Source organism: Ovis canadensis, chromosome 3 (assembly GCF_042477335.2).
Source record: "Ovis canadensis isolate MfBH-ARS-UI-01 breed Bighorn chromosome 3, ARS-UI_OviCan_v2, whole genome shotgun sequence".
NCBI lineage: Eukaryota > Metazoa > Chordata > Mammalia > Artiodactyla > Bovidae > Ovis > Ovis canadensis.
The window spans coordinates 221717536-221735858 of NC_091247.1; the positions used below are offsets into that span (position 1 = coordinate 221717536).

An 18323-nucleotide genomic window follows, 5' to 3' on the forward strand; every position below is an offset into this window, starting at 1 on the left:
GGAAAACAGGGGTCTGGAAGGCTAAGGCCATCTGCCCACGGAATCCTGGTAAAAGGCTCCTCACGCTGCCCGCACCGTCCTGTCAGGCCCCGGATTTCCAAGGGCTGTTAAAGAGCCGTGAGCTCTGGAGTCAGACAGCAGGACTTGACTTCCAGGCCCATCACGTACTCACTCTGTGTCTGTGGGCAAGTTACACAACCTCTCCTTGCTGCAGCTTCCTCAGTGGTAAGATGGGGCTGCAGCCACCCTTAGGTTCGAGAGAACTGCAGGGAATAAACAAGTTACTACACAGCACCGAGGACAGGGTCAGGAGGGCATGGCGTTATCCGTGACAACTCGCTCCCGTTTCACAGGCATTCCCTCCTTTGGCCAGGGTGGGAGGGCACCCACCCAACAGTCTCTGAGACCCGGGCCAGTCCTGTCTCCAGTGGTCAGCTCTGTTTCAAACCTTCCAAGGTCATATTTTCATTCATTAGGTTCCGATCCTAACCCTGTTGAGCTGCAGCCACGAAGTGCTTGCTCGGACGGTTGCTACACACCCATGAGCCAAGCTGGGCTGGCAACACACTCACCCGCACATCTCTGGAATATTAATACAGCCCGGGAGGGATTTCAGTTCTTTTATTTAAGATCCGTGGAGAAACTTTCACCTCCACAGAGCTCACTAGGCACCACTTGATCTGAGCATGGTTAATCTGAACTGGCCGCTGCCCCCACTTCGGCCACCGGGGGGATGACGGGTCCTCTGGTCTCCGGGGGCTGTCTGCTCCGTGAACTTCTGGGTGGCTGCCTTTTGGGGGAGGCTGACCCACATCAGAGCAGGTCAGCAGCCCTCAGCCTGGCCTTTCTCCAGAGGGGATTACAGGGAAAGAGCAGCCAGGGGCTGGGCGGTTCTGCCTGGTTAGCCTCTGGAAAGAGTATCACATGCCCTCCCGAGGGGGCAGGGTCCTGTCCCTGGGTCCCACTCCCCTGGGATCAACACAGACAAGCCAAGGCCAGTCCAGTGGCTCGGCATCTGTCCGTCTTCTCCTGGGGCCAAGTTCCCACAAATCTCTCAACAGGAAAGAAAAACCATCCAATCGTCTATCTATCCTTCACTTGGTGGTAGGGACGGGGGGTAGGTGCCGAAATGAAAGAGAACAAAGTAATCCAAAATCCTTCAGCAAGAGCTTACTTAATTCAGCCTTGTAATTAAGTTTTGTTTTCCAATACATACCAGGCCAAATTTTGACCCTTACAGTTTTCTCCCAAACTGAGAACAGATGGGCCAGTGCTCAGCCTCTCTAACTAGACTCTGTGTCCCTCTAATGAAACCACCTTTTCAGCCAGCTAAACCCAATCCAGCCCTAAGCAAATGGGTCCCCTTTGGATGAGAAACCCTGAACCTCAATAGTCCCACTGGCCCGGAAAACAGCCTGTGGAAGCTGAGACAGCTGAACCTGCCCCGACCCCTGGGACTCCTCTGGCAAGAAGTCCAGCTTCAGCCCTGGGTACCCAGTGAGAAATCCCAGCCTGAATGTCATTCATGAAAACATGTATGTACTGAGTGGGCTGAGCCAGCATTCCACCCTGGGTGCACACCCCACAGGAATCCATGTGTGTCCCACAGATAAGAACAAGACATTTCATAGCAGCCCTGTTTAAAACACCCAAAACCTGGACGCAGAGTGAATAAGCAGGGATGGTGGATCCAGGAACAGTGAGTGAGGGGCTCCAGCCCTCGGGGGTGGAAAATCCAGGCATAACTTACAGTCAGCCCTTTGCATCCACATCTGTAGATTCAACCAACCACGGATCAGGCAGCACTGTGAGCACATTTATTGAAAAAAAAATCCATGGATAAGTGGACCCACATAGTTCAAAGCCATGTTCAAGGACCAACTGTATATTGAAACAGCGTGGTCTTCCACGCCGCAGTGAGCAAGGACTGCTCTACACAACCTGGGTGACTCTTCTAAAGACATGACTCCATTTTCAAGCAAGCCAGATCCAGTCAATAGTGGTGAGGTATGAGAGTGGTTGCCTCTGAGGTTTTGACCTGGAGAAGGCCCCAGGGAGCCCCAGGAGAGGTTGGGAATGCTCTGCAGCTTGAGCTGGACAGTGATTTACACAGGTATTTACAAATGTAAAAATCATCTCACTGCACACCTACCTGTGTACTTTACTGTAGCAGGTTAATGAACATACATCTTCAAGCACCTTCTGTGTGCTAAGTCCAAAGGGTATCTCAAGCAAGGCTCTAGCCCTTAAGAGCTCACAGTCCAGTAGGGAAGAAAATATTAATACACTCAAATAACAATGCAAAGTTACCCATGACCAGTGGGGCAGGTGATGAGAGAGTTGGCCAGGGGATTGCTGGCATCACTGCTGAGTCAGGGAAAGGGGTAGAAAAAACTGATCCAATGCAGGAGTTTTGGAGGCAGCCAGACCTGTGTCCGATCCTACTTCTCACTGTGTGACTTGGACCCGATGTTTGCTCTGCTTCTTCAGCCTACGGGGGAACCACAGTGGAAAGCACAGCATTTCCTGGGTCCTTGCAAGGACCAGGGAAAGAATGCACAGAGCACTGGGCCGTGAGATTTGTTATTCCTGCCATGAGGCTGCGCCCGCCCTGTGCCAGGCACCACGGTTCACAGATGTTAAACGGGCCCTGCCCCCCTCCCCTGCCTCTTGATCCCACCACAAAGAGGGCAGCCACCACTCACCCACTCTAACAAAAGTGCAAGCATCTAACAAAACAGGGGCTGTGATGTGGACTTGGCCCTAAAGGAACCTGCAGCCCAGTGGGGAATCAGACACCTAGGACACAGTGTAAAAGGCTTAAGTGCAGCGGAGAGGAAGAGATAAAGAAACAGGGGAGGTCAGAGGGCAGAGGGAGGTGGAAGCTGAGCTGGGTCTTCAGCGGTAGATAGGATTTGGGCACGTGGAGACCGCCTGGGAGGGAGAGGCAGGCAGGCAGGCAGAGGGAACGGCGTGAGCAGCAGCACAGAGGTGGGCAGGCGAGGAGGCACATGGAAGAAAGGGCGCCCAGTCAAGTGTGGCTCAACCAGGGGCCCAATAAGCAGGGCCTGGGGCAGGGACTTCACTCATGTGTCAGAGGGGGAACCCCCGAAGATTTCAGAGGTCAGAAAATAAGCATATCAGAACAGGGATTTCAATACCAAGCTAGACAACAGCAGTGCTTCAGAGGGACCAGAGGGAGGGGGCTCCATTTCTCCAGGGCTGGGGCTAGGGGCCAGACTTCCCAAGAAACACCCAAACTTTCACATCTGGTCCCCTTCATGAGACCCAAGCTTGCATTCTTGATTAACTGATGGTCAGGGGGTCCCTTGGACAGCAAGGAGAACAAACCAGTCAATCCTAAAGGAAATCAACCCTGAATATTCACTGGGAAGGCGATACTGAAGCTGAAGTTCCAATACTTTAGCCACCTGTTGTGAAGAGCCGACTCACTGGAAAAGACCCTGATGCTAGGAAAAAGGGCAGGAGGAAAAGGTGGGGACAGAGGATGAGATGGTTGGATGGCATCACTGACTCAATGGACATGAGTCTGAACAAACTCTGGGAGATAGTGAAGGACAAGGAAGCCTGGTGTGCTGTAGCCCATGGGGTTGCAAAGAGTTGGACACGACTATAACAACTACAACAGGGGCCTGAGTGAGGACGCTGCTCCTTGACAGGGTAGCCTTGGCCTTCCTGCATGGGCAAGAGGTGAGGATACATTTCCTGTGCTTCTTGTTTATTTAATTGTATTCATTTTAAGTTTTTGAAAAAGTCACATAGTCACATGAATCGGCACTCAAAAGGTATGAGGGGTCTCCAGTGAACAGCTCCCAGGCACCACCCCGACCCCACAGGCACCCCAGTCACCGATTTTGTGTGAACCCCCAGAGACCCTGAGCACACACAGAAGCGAATGCACTTTCCACTTCCCTTCACTTTCACACAGACGGAGGCACAGCATACACACACGTCCTGCACCTGCCTCGTTCACAGAAATCTATCTGGTGATTGCTCTGTATCTGTGGATGGCAAGCAGTCTCCATCTTACTTTTCAGGGCTGCACAGTGGTCCATGGTGTGGATGGACCATAATTTGTTCCTGGCCCTCTGCGGATGGACTTTCAGGTTGCTTCCAACCGTGACTAACTGCACAGTCACTTTGTACACGTGGAATTTCATCTGTAGGGTAAATTCCTAGAAGTGCAACTGCCGGGTGAGAGCCTCAAACATCTGTAATTGTAAAAAACATTGCTGGAGACGCAGGATACATTTTAATCACTCATCCAAGAAAGAAGCCGAATTATTGAGGAAAATACTGACAACAGGTAGTCCCATGGACATCCAGATGAAGAGAGAGTAGAGAAAAGCCCCATTTTCAGCAGACAGAGAGCACTGGGTCAGGAGATGGCTCTAGACCCAGAGCAGCCCTGGCTCGCCAGCGCCCTGGTCCATGAACTCGCATTTCCTCACCTGTGAGTGAAGGGCCAGACCTGCTCAACCCCTTGGCCCTTCCTGGCACAGACAGGCTCTGGTTCCAGGGCCAGTGGGAGTACGGACGAAGACTGCAGTCACCACGACACCCGGCTTTAATTGGTCTCTCTGGGCAAAGGTGCCAGGGGAGAGGCAGGGAGACCACGAAGAAGGCCTGGTGGGGAGGGGTGGGAGTGCAGAGCCTGGGAAGGCGGGGTGCTTTCAGTCTGGCCATCCTGATCCAGTGACACGCACCTGCATGAGCTGGAGGGACACCTGAATGACATTCCATTCACTGCTGTGTCCAGCAGACCCGTTACGTAACAGCCACGGCCACCCAACCCTTGCTCATCAAGCGGCGGCCGGCAGAGGATGGAGGCGGGCCTCTGGATGCCTCATGCCCTCCCTGTGAGATAGGACAGCTGGGTAAATGCAACGGGCAGGGTGGGGCTTTCTCCCACCCCCACAAATCCAGCTCAACGACCCCCAACTGCAAATGGAAGAAGTGGTCTTCTGCCCCAGTCAAGTGGGAGATACCTCTTGGCAAACCAAAGGCAGCATTCGAGGGCCAGAAGGCTCGCCAGCCTTCCCCATTCCCAGCCTGTGCTCTGCTCCAGCAGACTGGATGGCCAGGGCCTCCTGTAAATCAAATCATCCTCAGATGCACTGAGGTTATGGCTGTCAACACTTTTCTAACCACTGCCCCATGCCTCAGCCCTTCTTTGTAAAGCAAATACATACCGCCTTGTCAAGTCCAGACTTTCATACATACTATTTGTTTAAAACCCACCGACCAACTCATGGGGAGACACACTTTTCTTCCTGGAAGCGACGCCTTGACACCTACTGTTCCAGACAAGCTCACTCCCTCTGTTCCTCCACTCACCAGCCTGGGCCTGTGCTCGGGGTGGCCCCCCGACCTGCAAAGCCTTCTTCGGCTCCTCCACCTGCCCACCGCCACTGTCCGTCAGAGCCCCAGCTCAGCTGCCCTCCTGGGGAGTCCCAGCTCCTCAGCCCACTGGCAGGCAGAGCAGAGGGCTGCCTCCTGGGGCCCCCACAGCTTCAACCAGATTCTCTATTAACACGCTTTCCAAGTCTAAGAAGCAATTCCACCTGCCAGGCTTCCCATTGGGACTGCAGGCTCTCTGGGGGTAGTGGCTGTGCTGGAGGGGCCACTCAGAGCAGCGAGGGCACAGGATTTGAAACTGAAAACCTGGGTGCTTCCTTCCACAGTTTCTTAGGCAAATTCACCCTTCTGAGCCTCAGTCTATCCATCTACAAAACGGGTGCAAAATTTTCAAGATGCCAGGGCCTTTGGGAGGATTAAATGAAATGTTGTTTGTGAAAAGTCATTCACAAACCGCAAAGCCTTAACACCAATCCCAGTGAGGATTAGGAATATTAGTACTAATTAATATAAGAACATTGATTAATACTCATTTCTTCACACACATCCCTTTACCAACACCTATCATTGTGCCTGCAGGCACCCAAAACGACTGCTCGTGGAACTCAGGTTCTCTGTTCGTTCTAGATGGAAATAAAATACACAACTGCTAGAGACATAGAGACCAAGAGCCTCTGCCAGCAGCTACAGCAGCCACCGCCATGGGGTTAGTTATTTTCACCTGGAGCTTTCCTGTAAGTGATGACCCAGAGGGCTTTGGTGAACAGCTCGCCCAGAAGGATGGAGGTACCCAGCCACCTGCCAGAAGGACAGGGCCTCCCTGGGTGCAGGCTGTCCACAGGGGCTGCAGTAGGAGAAAAATAAAGGTACCAACCTCCACACACATTTCACTCAGGATGCGGAGGCTGTCAGATCTGAAAGTCCCTTTCAGGGTGACAGATGCGGTAACTCCTAGAGGTCTCACGCCATCCCCTGCCTGGAGGTGAGGGTGGGGGACAGCCACCCTGGGACCACTCTTGGCCAGAAGCTACAGAGCCCACAGATCATGGCTCCCCAGCCAGGAGACTGAAGTCTTCCAGAAGATCGCCAAACACACTTCAGGCTGGAAAAGAAAACACGCGCGCGCGCACACACACCCCTTCTCCATCCATCTTCACGTGACGATGAAGATGGGTTCTCCCTCCAAAACAGAAACCAGGCCCCTCCTCTGGGGGGTGGGAGGAGGTTCAGAGTTTCCTAACCTAGGACCTCTTCTGGGCCCTGTGGCAGCCAGCAGGTGACAAGCAGCCCCACTGGAGGGCAAGTGACTGCACCAAGGTCAGCACCAGGCTCTTTGACTCTGGGCAGTGTTCCGCCTGCTCCTCATACCGTAGGGCCATCCAGCAAACAGGGTGGGGACCCTGTCTTTCCCACAGAAACCTTGACACAAAGCACTAGGAGGCTCTGCTTTAGCCCCTCTCCAATTCTTTCACAGCGATGGCCAGCTTTTCACGGCATGGGTAAAGGCCTGTGACCCGCTGTGATATGAACAACGAGATAACGCAGGATTATGCCTAGGAGGATTATGCCACTTTTCCACAGAGACTATTTCTTGGTTATTGGAAATCTGGGGTGATTTTTATTCTTACCCTCCACTCTCTTCTGTGCTCCAAATTTACTATAACCAACAAGTACTATTTTCAAAAGCAGAGATGCCTATTGTTTTCCATAGGCTGAAACATCACAAGCTTTCCGTGAAATGCTCATTTCGTCGTGTGTGACTTTTTAAAAACACAGTAAAGCTGGAAGTGACGCAGGTTAGGCACAAAGGCTTTCTGGGTGGGATCTTCCCTCTCTGGTTTCCGCCCCAGAAGAGAAGGAAAAGGAGGTGACTGTGGGGCTTCCTGCCTCCCAGCCCAGGCCCGAGACCTCCAGGCCATCAGACAGAGCCTGCCCTTGGGCAGACCCAAGCCTGTTCAATGTACCTATAGGTTCCTGATACAAGCTCAGTCCTAATAAACAATGTTGTTCTGACCTGTCACTTCTCAAGAACAATTCTAGCTTTATCCTGAGTGGCAATGATATTAAGCCATCCAAGTGTTGGCTTGTTCGGTCAAAAACTATTTCAGCACCTACTCTGTGCAAGGCAACATGCCAGACACTGAGCCACCATTAACCCCAAACTGGAAAAACGACCAACAAGAGAAAGGCAGGCCCATGTCACCCTTCTAAGTTCTGCCCTGGTACAGGGTTTCAGATGCACTAAAACAGCAGCGAACAGCAACGTGAACAAGTGCTGCCTAATTCCAGTGCCGCCCCTCCCAGGACTTGGGCAAAGTGGGGGCCAAGCCTGAGTCCCTGATGACAACCCAGCAGCTTAACTGCACTGAATTAAGGTACCTGAACTGCAGGCCACTTGGCAGACGGAGACAAGACAGGGAGGGAACATGAGATAACCTGAAACCTGGGGACCATCCAAATCTTCTCTCCTGGGCCCTTCACACTGTACTTCCTCCCCTTCCTGTCCTCTTGGAGCCTAGAAGATCACATTCAATTAACATTAACTGAGGGCTTACTATGTGCTGAGCCCTGATGCCAAATATGCTCTGCATATGCTGTTCCCTCTGCCTGGAACCTGCTTCCATACACACCAGGTGGCAGCTTATATGTTACCTGGTCAGAGAACAGCCTGCCCAGGCAGCAATGCCCCGATGTTCCCTCAGGGTACCCGTGACCCCTGGAGCGGTTCTCTCCCCAGATGGATACTCGGCTCCCTGCACTGACACACAGGTGTGCAACACCTCTTTCCTGAATAAACTAAACAGTTTGGAAGGTAATAATAAAAACCACTGTTTACTGAGCACGTACTATGGGCCGAGTGCTATGGGAACTCCATGCAGACATTAGAACATCGTCGGCGTATGACGGCTACACTCTTACTACTGCCCTTTCACAGATGAAGGAAATTGCATCATCTCCCCCTATTTTCAAAGAATGGGAATTAGAACCCGGTCCGCAACTTATCCAAGGCCATGCAGCTAATGAGAGTGAAGACTGAACCTCAGCTCTCAATTCGCTCTCCAGAAGGCTCGGCTGACCTCCCTCTCTCCCCAGGACTCCAAGGGGCGCTTCTTGGCCCTGTGTCCCCAGTGACCATTTCTGTCCCCTTTCTGAATCCTTAGCCTCCTCTCCCAAGGCACTCCACTCAAAAGTCATCCCTGACTCCTCCCCCAACAACCTACACCCATGGATTCCCATAGCCAACGTGGACCCCCCTATGCTGTGCTTCACCGGATGTCCTGTGCAAAGACCCTTAGTCTTTCAGCCCTGCAGGGCGGGACAGGCTGGGGCACTCAGCTGGCTACTCAACACCCAGCAAAGCGGGCGGCTAGGGAGGGCATGCCCCCCATGAACCCACGAGCAGGATCGGGCGGATAAGCCCAGCTCTCTGTGCCCACTTCCCGCTCTGTTCCTAGCCCCACCCCTGCCTGTATTTATAGCACTCATGAGCATGGGGGCCTGGACGATGCGAGATGGAGAAGAGGGCCGCCCACTTAGTCCAGATCCTCAGGGTGAGAAGTCAAGGAGGACCTGCCAGGCCCAGAACAGCCAGGAAGGACTGAAGTTCCAGCTCAGAGAGCCACCCCCACCACCAGCCACAGCAGCCAGGTCAGAACCGCCCTGACAGCAGTGGGCTCCAGAGGCCCGTCCTGCGTCACACAGGCTATCAAGACCAGAAGCTGCTGGAAGAACAGAAGGGAAAGGCCACAGGGACCAAAAGGATGCCACTGACCTGAGGGAGAGCAAAAGGAAGAAAAGCCCAGTGTCCTTGGAGTCACCTGCAGGAAGGAAGAAAGGGGGAGACGCACCAACATACTGCCCTGGAATATGCAGTTGAGGATGTTACTTCCTTTTTGAAACCTTCAGGACTCCCTGCTGGCCACTCTGGGGTCAAGTCTGAACTCCTTAGCAGGGCCTTCAAAGGTTGTCAGGCCCCGGGCCCTTGCAGCCATGTCTGGGAGGCGATGTATTTCAGGCCTTTGCACCTCTGCCCGGGGGCTCCCTCTGCCTGCAAGGTCCTCTCCCTCTCCTTGGACAGAGTATCCCTGTCCTTCCAGGCCTGGCACACCCCAGGGTTAGTGGGGAACAGCATGGGCTCCAGGGTCAGCTCCCCGAACAGTGCAGCTGTAACCTCCTAGGCTGCCTCCTCTGAAAAACGTGGAGAAAACTGTTCCTACCTAACTGGGTGGTGGGGGATGAAACGCAGTAATTCACGAAAGCACTTTGAACTGTGCCTGGCACACAGTAAGTGCTTAATAAACAAGCTGTTGTTCCCATTGTTCTCTGGCTCCGCTAGGGCCCTCTGTTTTCACCACAAGCAGAGCACTGTCTGGCATGTATCTGTTACCAGGTGGACAGCCTCAGCCAACCACTGCCTCCCAAGAGACACAACCCACGACTCAGCACAGTGCTGGGCACACAGTAGGTCTTCAGCAAGTGCTCACCACCTTTGAGGGTCCAACGGCAGACCCCCTCACCTGGAGCTTTTCCAGGGCCCAGCTGCTTCCACAGCTCACCAAATCCCCGGTCTCCAGGCCCAGCTGAGTGAGAAGGGCATTCACAGTTACTTGGTTTCAAAACAATGAAGGGCTGTCCTCTGCCTTCCCAGGCTGCTTCCACTCCAGGGAATTCACAGGGAGAAATGAGCACAGCAGGGACTGGAAATAGCACGGAGCCCCTCTCGGGGAAGAGAGCACGGCCGGCCCGCCAGGAACCAGGAGCAAAACCTCAAAGGCAGAGGAGAAAACAGCCTCCAGACAGAAGCCCGAGCTCTGCAGAACTCGGCCAACCCCAGCGAACTAGGACAAGATCACTTGCACCCATTCTGCCTTGAAGCTCTTCTTCCCACCCTCTTGGCCACCTTTAGATAGGGTTCCTGGTATAACCCACTACTACCACGTGGGAGCAACCGACAACACATCCCCCCTAGGCTGCACAAAGGAACCAAGTCGCATGGGGTTCCTGGAGGGAGCTAACAGTGCCTTCTCCACGCACACTAGCTATCAGGGCCTCGTGTCTGGACTGAGGTCACTATCTACGTCCATCTCCCAGCAGACCAGAAGCCCTCAGAGGCCAGGCACCAGGTCCCATTCATCTTTAAACCCCTGTGCCCCTAGCATAGTGCCTGGCACGCAGTAGATGCTCAGTAAGCTGTGTGTGCTCAGTTGCTAAGTCCTGTCCGACTCTTTGTGACCCTATGGACTGGAGCCTGCCAGGCTCCTCCATCCATGGGATTTTCCCAGGCAAGAATACTGGAGTGGGTTGCCATTCCATATTCCAGGGGATCTTCCTGACTCAGAAATCAAACTCACATCTCCTGTATTAGCAGGCAGATTCTTTACCCCTGAGCCACCTAGGAAGTCCCGCTAGGTTAAGTTACAAGGCAGCAAAACCTGGCAGCAAGAGAGCGGTGCTGGTTCATGGACCACTCCATCCGGGCCTCCCACAAACATGGACAAGGAGTCACGTGCTCCCTCTGGGTCTCACTCTCCACATTTGTAAAGAGGGATAACAAACAGTTCTGCATTCTCACAGCCACAGAGAGAACTAACTGGGGAAACACACATGGAAAGCACCATAGCATCAGAGGAATGCTAGTTACCTTTCCATTTCAGCTCAGCTCTCTCTGCACCTTCCCACCTCATGTTGGAGCCTTTTCTGCTGGCCATGTGCCCCCTCCCCCAGCACTGAACCTACTCTGCATTGCCTCTATTGTTTTATATCTTTCACATCATTGTGACTACCTGGTTTTAAGTTGGATTCCCCCACCGACTGGAGAGGTCCTGAATCCCAGAGGCACCATGTGTTCCGTGTTCAAAGCCTGATAAAATGGGCACACAGGCCTGAATGCAGGGCCCCTCCCACCCACAGTCCAAGCTCTGATACACACACACAGCACACTGAAAAGGAAGGGAGATAGGAAGGAATGCTGCAGATGTAACCTGTGAAGGAGTCACACCTCTGAGACCTGTGCCTCTTCGGCAGGTGTGTGAGCTTGTTTGCCTCCACGGCACAAGGGCCTCCAGGGCACTGATTGCTGCTTCTTTCCTTACATAAAGCACCAGGCAGTCAGATAAATAATACATGGCCTTTGCCTCACTCGTAGGTATCAGACGTGCAAACACCTGCTTAGTCCCAAAGTGCCCTGGGTGTGTGTGTGTAATGCCTGGCCTTACACAACTCCAGGAGGCATATATGAGTTGGGAACTGATACTCATGCCCACCTCTCAACCCTATCCTCCAGCCTTGGCCTGGAGTCCATCAGCACTAGACCCCAGCAGGGTAGTCCAGGGAGGAAACCTAGGGCAGGCATGCACACACCCTAAACCAGTCTCGGGGGTCCTTTCCCACGAAAACATCCTTGGAGCCCCAGGTCCCTGCTGGTGCCCCTCCAGACTGCAGACCTGTATGCAAGCCGTGTACACCTTCATGCACGCATCCCCGGGAGGCCTTGCCAGGCCAGCCACCATCCCAGATCACAGCTCGCCCCCCCCCCCGCGAACCCCCCCAACCCCGGCACAGGAGCTCCCCCACTCACTCGGTCGTGCCAGGCGCCAGCACACCCACCAGGCGCACACAATCCCACTTGTGAAGGGCCTGTCCAGCCCGCCTCCCCTCTTCCCCCAGCCAGCCCCACGGGCAGGTCCGATTACACTCCAGGCGCGGGCCCCGCCACGTTGGCGAGGAGGGGGCCAGGGCACACCCACGGGCGGCCCCGCGACCTCGCAGGGCGGGGAGAAGGCGCAGGGCTAGGCCGGCGGGGCCGCAGACGCCCCCTCCCTCCGCTGCCAAGACAGCCGCCTCCATCCCCTTTCCCGCCTGAGGACTTGCGGCCAAGGCGAACCGCGGGGACGACCCCCCGAGCGGGCCCCTCCAGACCGGAGCAGCTCCTCCGCTCCCGAGAGCCCTCGGCTACCTCCCCCTGCCTCGGGGCCTCCAGCGCAGCGCTGGTGGGCAGAGTACCTCAGGAGCCCATGGCGGCGGCGTGTGCGGGCGACGCGCGGCAGCTGGACTGGGAGAGCGAGGCAGGCGGACAGCACCGCGGCCCCGAAGTCTCGCCGCTGGCCGGCGCGTCCCGGGCCCAGCCGAGTGCCGCCGCGGCGCGCCTGCGCACTGAGCGCGCCGCCGGGGAGGGCGGGGCGGCGAACGCGAGGCTGAGATCACTCGCCCGGCCTTAAAGGGACCGCGGCCCCAAACCGCTGGTGGTGGGAGCGATCTCGGCTCTCCAGCGGCCGGCAAACCAGTCGAGTCGCCTTCCCCCGCCTCCATCCGACGCCCCCCAACCCCGCCCACCACTGAGCTTCTAGGGGTGCAGGGACAGAGTCGTGGGCTCCAAGCTCTGTCCTGGCACTCTCAGGCTGTATGGAACTTCACTTCTTTTAACCTTAACTCTCTCCATTTGGGCCTGTTTGAAAATGAAACAGTAACTGCTTTTTAATTGAGTGAAGGATGCAGGCGTTTGTGGAAAGAATGTCTACTGAAGTGCTGTGTGCAATAATCGAAATGAAATTGCAAAAGAGAGAAAGAGGTTTTTCTTCCCACTCCACTTAGCAGCGCTTCCGTCTTGCCCCACCTCGCTCTAGGTAGCGTAACTAGCAAATTCTTCAGATATCATTCAAACCGCTCACCTCATTTCTAAGTGCCAGGTCCACACCAAACAGCAGTTTAACTGAAAAACAGAAAATCCAATCAAGTTTGGCTTTGGTGTATTCAAGATCCCCACATTTATTTCTGTCCTCAGCCCAGACTCCTCCCCTGAACTGTGTACTCAACACCTCATCCTTGAGGTCCAATAGGAGCTCAAAGTCAACAGACCCACAACAGAACCATCTCCTCTCAAACTGCAGAGACCTGCACTCTCATAGCCTACCCACAACAGCAGTTAGCAGCTCCCCACTTCCAACACCAGCCCAGAGCTCCTGGAGTTACCCTTGGATCCTTCTTCTCAAATGCTTACCCACTAGACCAGGAAATTATGTTGGCTGCGTGCTAAGTCGCTTCAGTTGTGTCGACTATTTGCAACCCCATGGACTGTAGCCCACCAGGTTCCTCTGTACGTGAGAATCTCCAGGCAAGAATACTGGAAGGGGTTGCCATGCCCTCCTCCAGAGGATCTTCCCTACTCAGGTATTGAACCTGCGTCTCTTACGTCTCCTGCATTGGCAGGCGAGTTCTTTACCACTGGCACCACCTAGACTCTGACCTCTTCCACTTCATCTCCACTGCTACCAACCACTTTGCTTATTTTCTGTTCATAATTATTGCAATATTCTTGTTAGGGAATAAATGTTTGTATCCCCTCAGATTCACATGCTGAAATCCTAACCCCCAAATGTGATGGTGTTAGGAGTTGGGGATGGAAGGTGATTAGCTCATCTGGGTGGAGCAGAGCAACTTTTGGAGCAAACTTATATAGGATTTTAGAAAGAGACCCCAGAGAACTCTGTAGCCTGCTTTCTGCCTCCTGAGAATACAGAAAGAAGTTAGCAGACTATAACCCAAAAAAGGGCCCTCAGCAGAACCTATTATGCTGGCAGGCAGCCTGATCTTGAACTTCTAGCCTCCAGAACTATGAGGAGTAAGTGTCTCTCGTTGATAAGCCACTCAGTTTACAATAATCTGTTATAGCAGCCCAAGCTGACCAGTTGAACGGTTCTATGAAGACCTACAAGACCTTCTAGAACTAACATCCAAAATAGATGTCCTTTTCATTATAGGGGACTGGAATGCAAAAGTAGGAAGTCAAGAGATACCTGGAGTAAAAGGCAAATTTGGCCCTGGAGTACAGAATGAAGTAGGGCAAAGGCTAACAGAGTTTTGCCAAGAGAACGCACTGGTCATAGCAAACACCCTCTTCCAACAACACAAGAGAAGACTCTACACATGGACATCACCAGATGGTCAACACTGAAATCAGATTGATTATATTCTTCGCAGCCAAAGAATGGAGAAGCTCTCTACAGTAAGCAAAAATAAGACCAGGAGCTGACTGTGGCTCAGATCATGAACTCCTTATTGCCAAATTCAGACTTAAATTGAAGACAGTAGGGAAAACCACTAGACCATTCAAGTAAGACCTAAATCAAATCCCTTACAATTATACAATGGAAGTGACAAATAGATTTAAGGGATTAGATCTGATAGACAGAGTGCCTAAAGAACTATGAACATGACTATGGTTCGAGACATTGTACAGGAGGCAGTGATCAAGACCATCCCTAAGAAAAGAAATGCAAAAAGGCAAAACAGTTGTCTGAGGAGGCCTTACAAATAGCTGAGAAAAGAAGGGAAGCTTAAGGCAAAGGAGAAAAGGAAAGATATACCCATTTGTATGCAGAGCCAAAGTCTTTGACTGTGTGGATCACAACAAACTGTGGAAAATTCTTAAAGAGATGGGAACACCAGACCACCTGACCTGCCTCCTGAGAAATCTGTTTGCAGATTAAGAAGCAACAGTTAGAGCTGGACTTGGAACAATAGACTTGTTCCCAAATCGGGAAAGGAGTACATCAAGGCTGCATATTGTCACCCTGCTTATTTAACTTCTATGCAGAGTACATCATGAGAAACGCTGAGCTGGAAGAAGCACAAGCTGGAATCAAGTTTGCTGGGAGAAATATCAATAACCTCAGATACACAGATGACACCACCCTATGGCAGAAAGTAAAGAGGAACTAAAGAGCCAAAGAGCCTCTTGATGGAAGTGAAAGAGGTAAAAAAGTTGGCTTAAAACTCAACATTCAGAATACTAAGATCATGACATCCAGTCCAATCACTTCATGGAAAATAGGTGGGGAAACAATGGAAACAGTGACAGACTTTATTTTGGGGGGCTCCAAAATCACTGCAGATGGTGACTACAGCCATGAAATTAAAAGACACTTGTTCCTTAGAAGAAAAGCTATGACCAACCTAGACAGCATATTAAAAAGCAGAGATATTACTTTGCCAACAAATGTCCATCTAGTCAAAGCTATGGTTTTTCCAGTAGTCTTTACCAGTTGAGCCACAAGGAAAGCACACGGATATGAGAGTTGGACCATAAAGAAAGCTGAGTGCCGAAGAATTGATGCTTTTGAACTGTGGTGTTGAGAAGACTCTTGAGAGTCCCTTGGACTGCTAAGAGAGCCAACCAGTCCATCCTAAAGAAAATCAGTCCTCAATACTCATTGGAAGGACTGATGCTGAAGCTGAAACTCCAATACTTTGGCCACCTAATGTGAAGAACTGACTGACTGGAAAAGACCCTGATGCTGGGAAAGATTGAAGGCAGGAGGAAAAGGGAACGACGGAGGATGAGATGGTTGGATGGCATCACCCACTTGATGGACATGAGTTTGACCAAGCTCAGAGGGTTGGTAATGGACAGGGTAGCCTGGTGTGCTGCAGTCCATGGGATCGCAAAGAGTCAGACACGACTGAGCAGCTGAACTGAACCGAAGCTGGCCAGGGTGATTATGATATTTTCCTAACCTGTTTCCATTTTTCCAGGCTTTCCTGGTGCCCCAGTCTACTTCAGTGCAGGAGCCAGAAGGATTCTTTGATTTATTCTTTAAGGTTTAGTTGTTGTGTTTTTTTGTTTTATTTTTTATGTGGACCTTTTTAAAGTCTTTATTGAATTTGTTACAATATTGTTTCTTTTGTATGGCCAGGAGGCATGTTGGAGACTAGCTCCCCAACCAGGGATCAAGCCTACCTCCCTGCATTAGAAGGCGAAGTCCTAACCCCTGGACCACCAGGGAAGTCCCCAGAGGGATTCTTTTAAAAACTAACTCAGAACATAGCACTTGTTTGCTCAAAGCCTTCCCCTGGCTGCCCAATTCACTCTGAGTAAAACCTAAAGACGTTACAGATCCCTGCTGAGTTTTGCCTTGCTTTGTCTAACATTCCACCCACCCAGTCATGTCCGACCTCATCTCCTCTGTTTCTTTCCCTCTATGCTGACCCCTTGCTGTTTCTAGAACAAATGAACCCTTGGCCTCAAATCCTTTGCCCTGGGCTCTTCCCCACTGCTGGGACTGCTGGGACTGCTGTTCCCTCAGATACCTATTGCTGTTCCCCAGTGGCTCAACAGTAAAGAATCCGCCTGCAATGCAGAAGATGTGCCAGGTTCGATTCCTGGGTCAGAAAGATGCCCTGGAGGAGGGCATGGCAACCCACTCCAGTGTTCTTGCCTGGAGAATCCCATGGACAGAGGAGCCTGGCAGGCTGTATAGTCCATGGGGTTGCAAAAGAGTTGTACACGACTTAGTGACTGAATACACACGCAGATACCTGACTGCCCCCTCCTTCACTTCCTTCTAGGGTTTAGTGACACATTCCCCACTCAGGAAGCCTGCCTTGACCACCCTAGTAAAATTGGCAAACTCCTTACCTGCAAGTCCTGATTCCCCCTTTTCATGCTCTAGTTTTCCCCACATCACTTAATTTCTATCATAACATAGTTTGCCTGTTTTACTGTTTGTCTTCAACCTGTAAAACATAAATTCTAGAAGAACAAAGATTTTGTCCTTGTTGTGTCCTGATATAATCCCAGTACTTAGTACTAGGGCTGGTATAGACAACATGCTTTAAGAATATTTGTAGCAGGAACAGAGATCATCTAGAGAAAGTCTTCTAGGCAAATTCCTTCCCAGCCCCCAGGTAGGAAGTTGCTCAGGGCTTTCCCAGCACACAAACAACATTTATCATCAGTTGCATCATCTTCACTTGCTCATGACTTCCTGATTCTCTCTCCCTGCACATGAAGCCCTCCAGGGCAAAGTCCTTGTCTCAGTTATCACCATATCTTATGCTCAGCACAGAAACCTAGAAAACAGACACATCTGGCGTCAGACCAAGCCACACCCTTATTCAAGTTCTTAGTCCCTGTTCACCAAGGGCAATCTTTGAGTTTCAATTTACAGAGGCCCCAGGCTGGCAGGAGCAGAGGCAGGTGGTGGGTATTTTTAGGTCTGGGTTGTTCAGACAGGGGCTCACACACAGAAAGTCACCTGGCCTGACTGACATGGCAGGTTGGCAGCAGGTGGCACTGGGAGCCCTCACTGTTTTCTCCTTGTCTTTCCTCATCCTCTCCCCAGGCTGTCTAATATAGAAGATAAATGTTTCCCTGCTCTGTCACCTCCTCACTCCTTGCAAATTTTCATTCACCCTGGCTCAAAGATGTCGCTCACATCAGTCCCCTCGCCCTTTCATGCCCAGGGCCACTGTCCTAGTTCAGGTCCCCTTGGTGTGTGTTAGTTGCTCACCATGTCTGATTCTTTGTGACGCCATGGACTGTAGTCTGCCAGGCTCCTCTGTCCATGGAGTTCTCCAGGCTAGAATACTGGGTAGGTTGCCATTTCCTTCTCCAGGGGAGCCCCTTAGTTCTGGACAATAATAACAGTTCCCCAGCTCACCAGACACCTTTATCCCTGCGCACTGGCTACAGGAGGAGTCTTTTTCCACCTCCAGCAACCAGCTACTCTTCCTTCAAAGGCCAATTCAGATGTCATCTTTTGGTTCTTTCTAGATCCCCACCTCCCCCACCCTCCCTTCCCCCATTCTGTTTTAATTAGCTTCTCCCCAACAAGAAAAAAAATCACAAATGATTTGAAACGCATCACAGAATAGTTAGGTAACTATGGTAGATCCATGGCCCTAGTGGTCAACAACCCGCCTGCCAGTGCAGGAGATGTAGAAGACTGGAGTTTGGTCCCTGGGTGGGGAAGATCCCCCGGAGAAGGACACGGCAACCCACGCCAGTATTCTTGCCTGGAGAATCCCATGAGCAGAAGGGCAGAGGGACCTGGTAGGCTACATTCAGTGGGATCACAAGGAGTCAGAGACAGCTGAAGCAACTTAGCACGCAGGTACACACACAATGATATATATTGTGTAGATATCAGAACAGCCTCTACACATTA

General features: G+C 52.1%; 1 protein-coding gene across 5 annotated transcripts in view; it reads right to left on the minus strand.

The window, feature by feature from the left end:
• TMEM184B (transmembrane protein 184B) overlaps nt 1–17011 on the minus strand; it is a 54885-nt gene extending 37874 nt beyond the window's left edge. For 3 of the 5 annotated variants that reach the window (XM_069585980.1, XM_069585978.1, XM_069585982.1), the window contains exon 1: nt 12382–12533. The gene's annotated coding sequence lies outside the window, so the exon portion shown is untranslated. Of the gene's footprint in view, nt 1–12381; nt 12534–13046; nt 13088–16792 lie in introns of those variants that run through there. The other 2 variants (XM_069585981.1, XM_069585979.1) reach the window with 1 other exon arrangement.
• Nucleotides 17012–18323: the final 1312 nt, after the last annotated feature.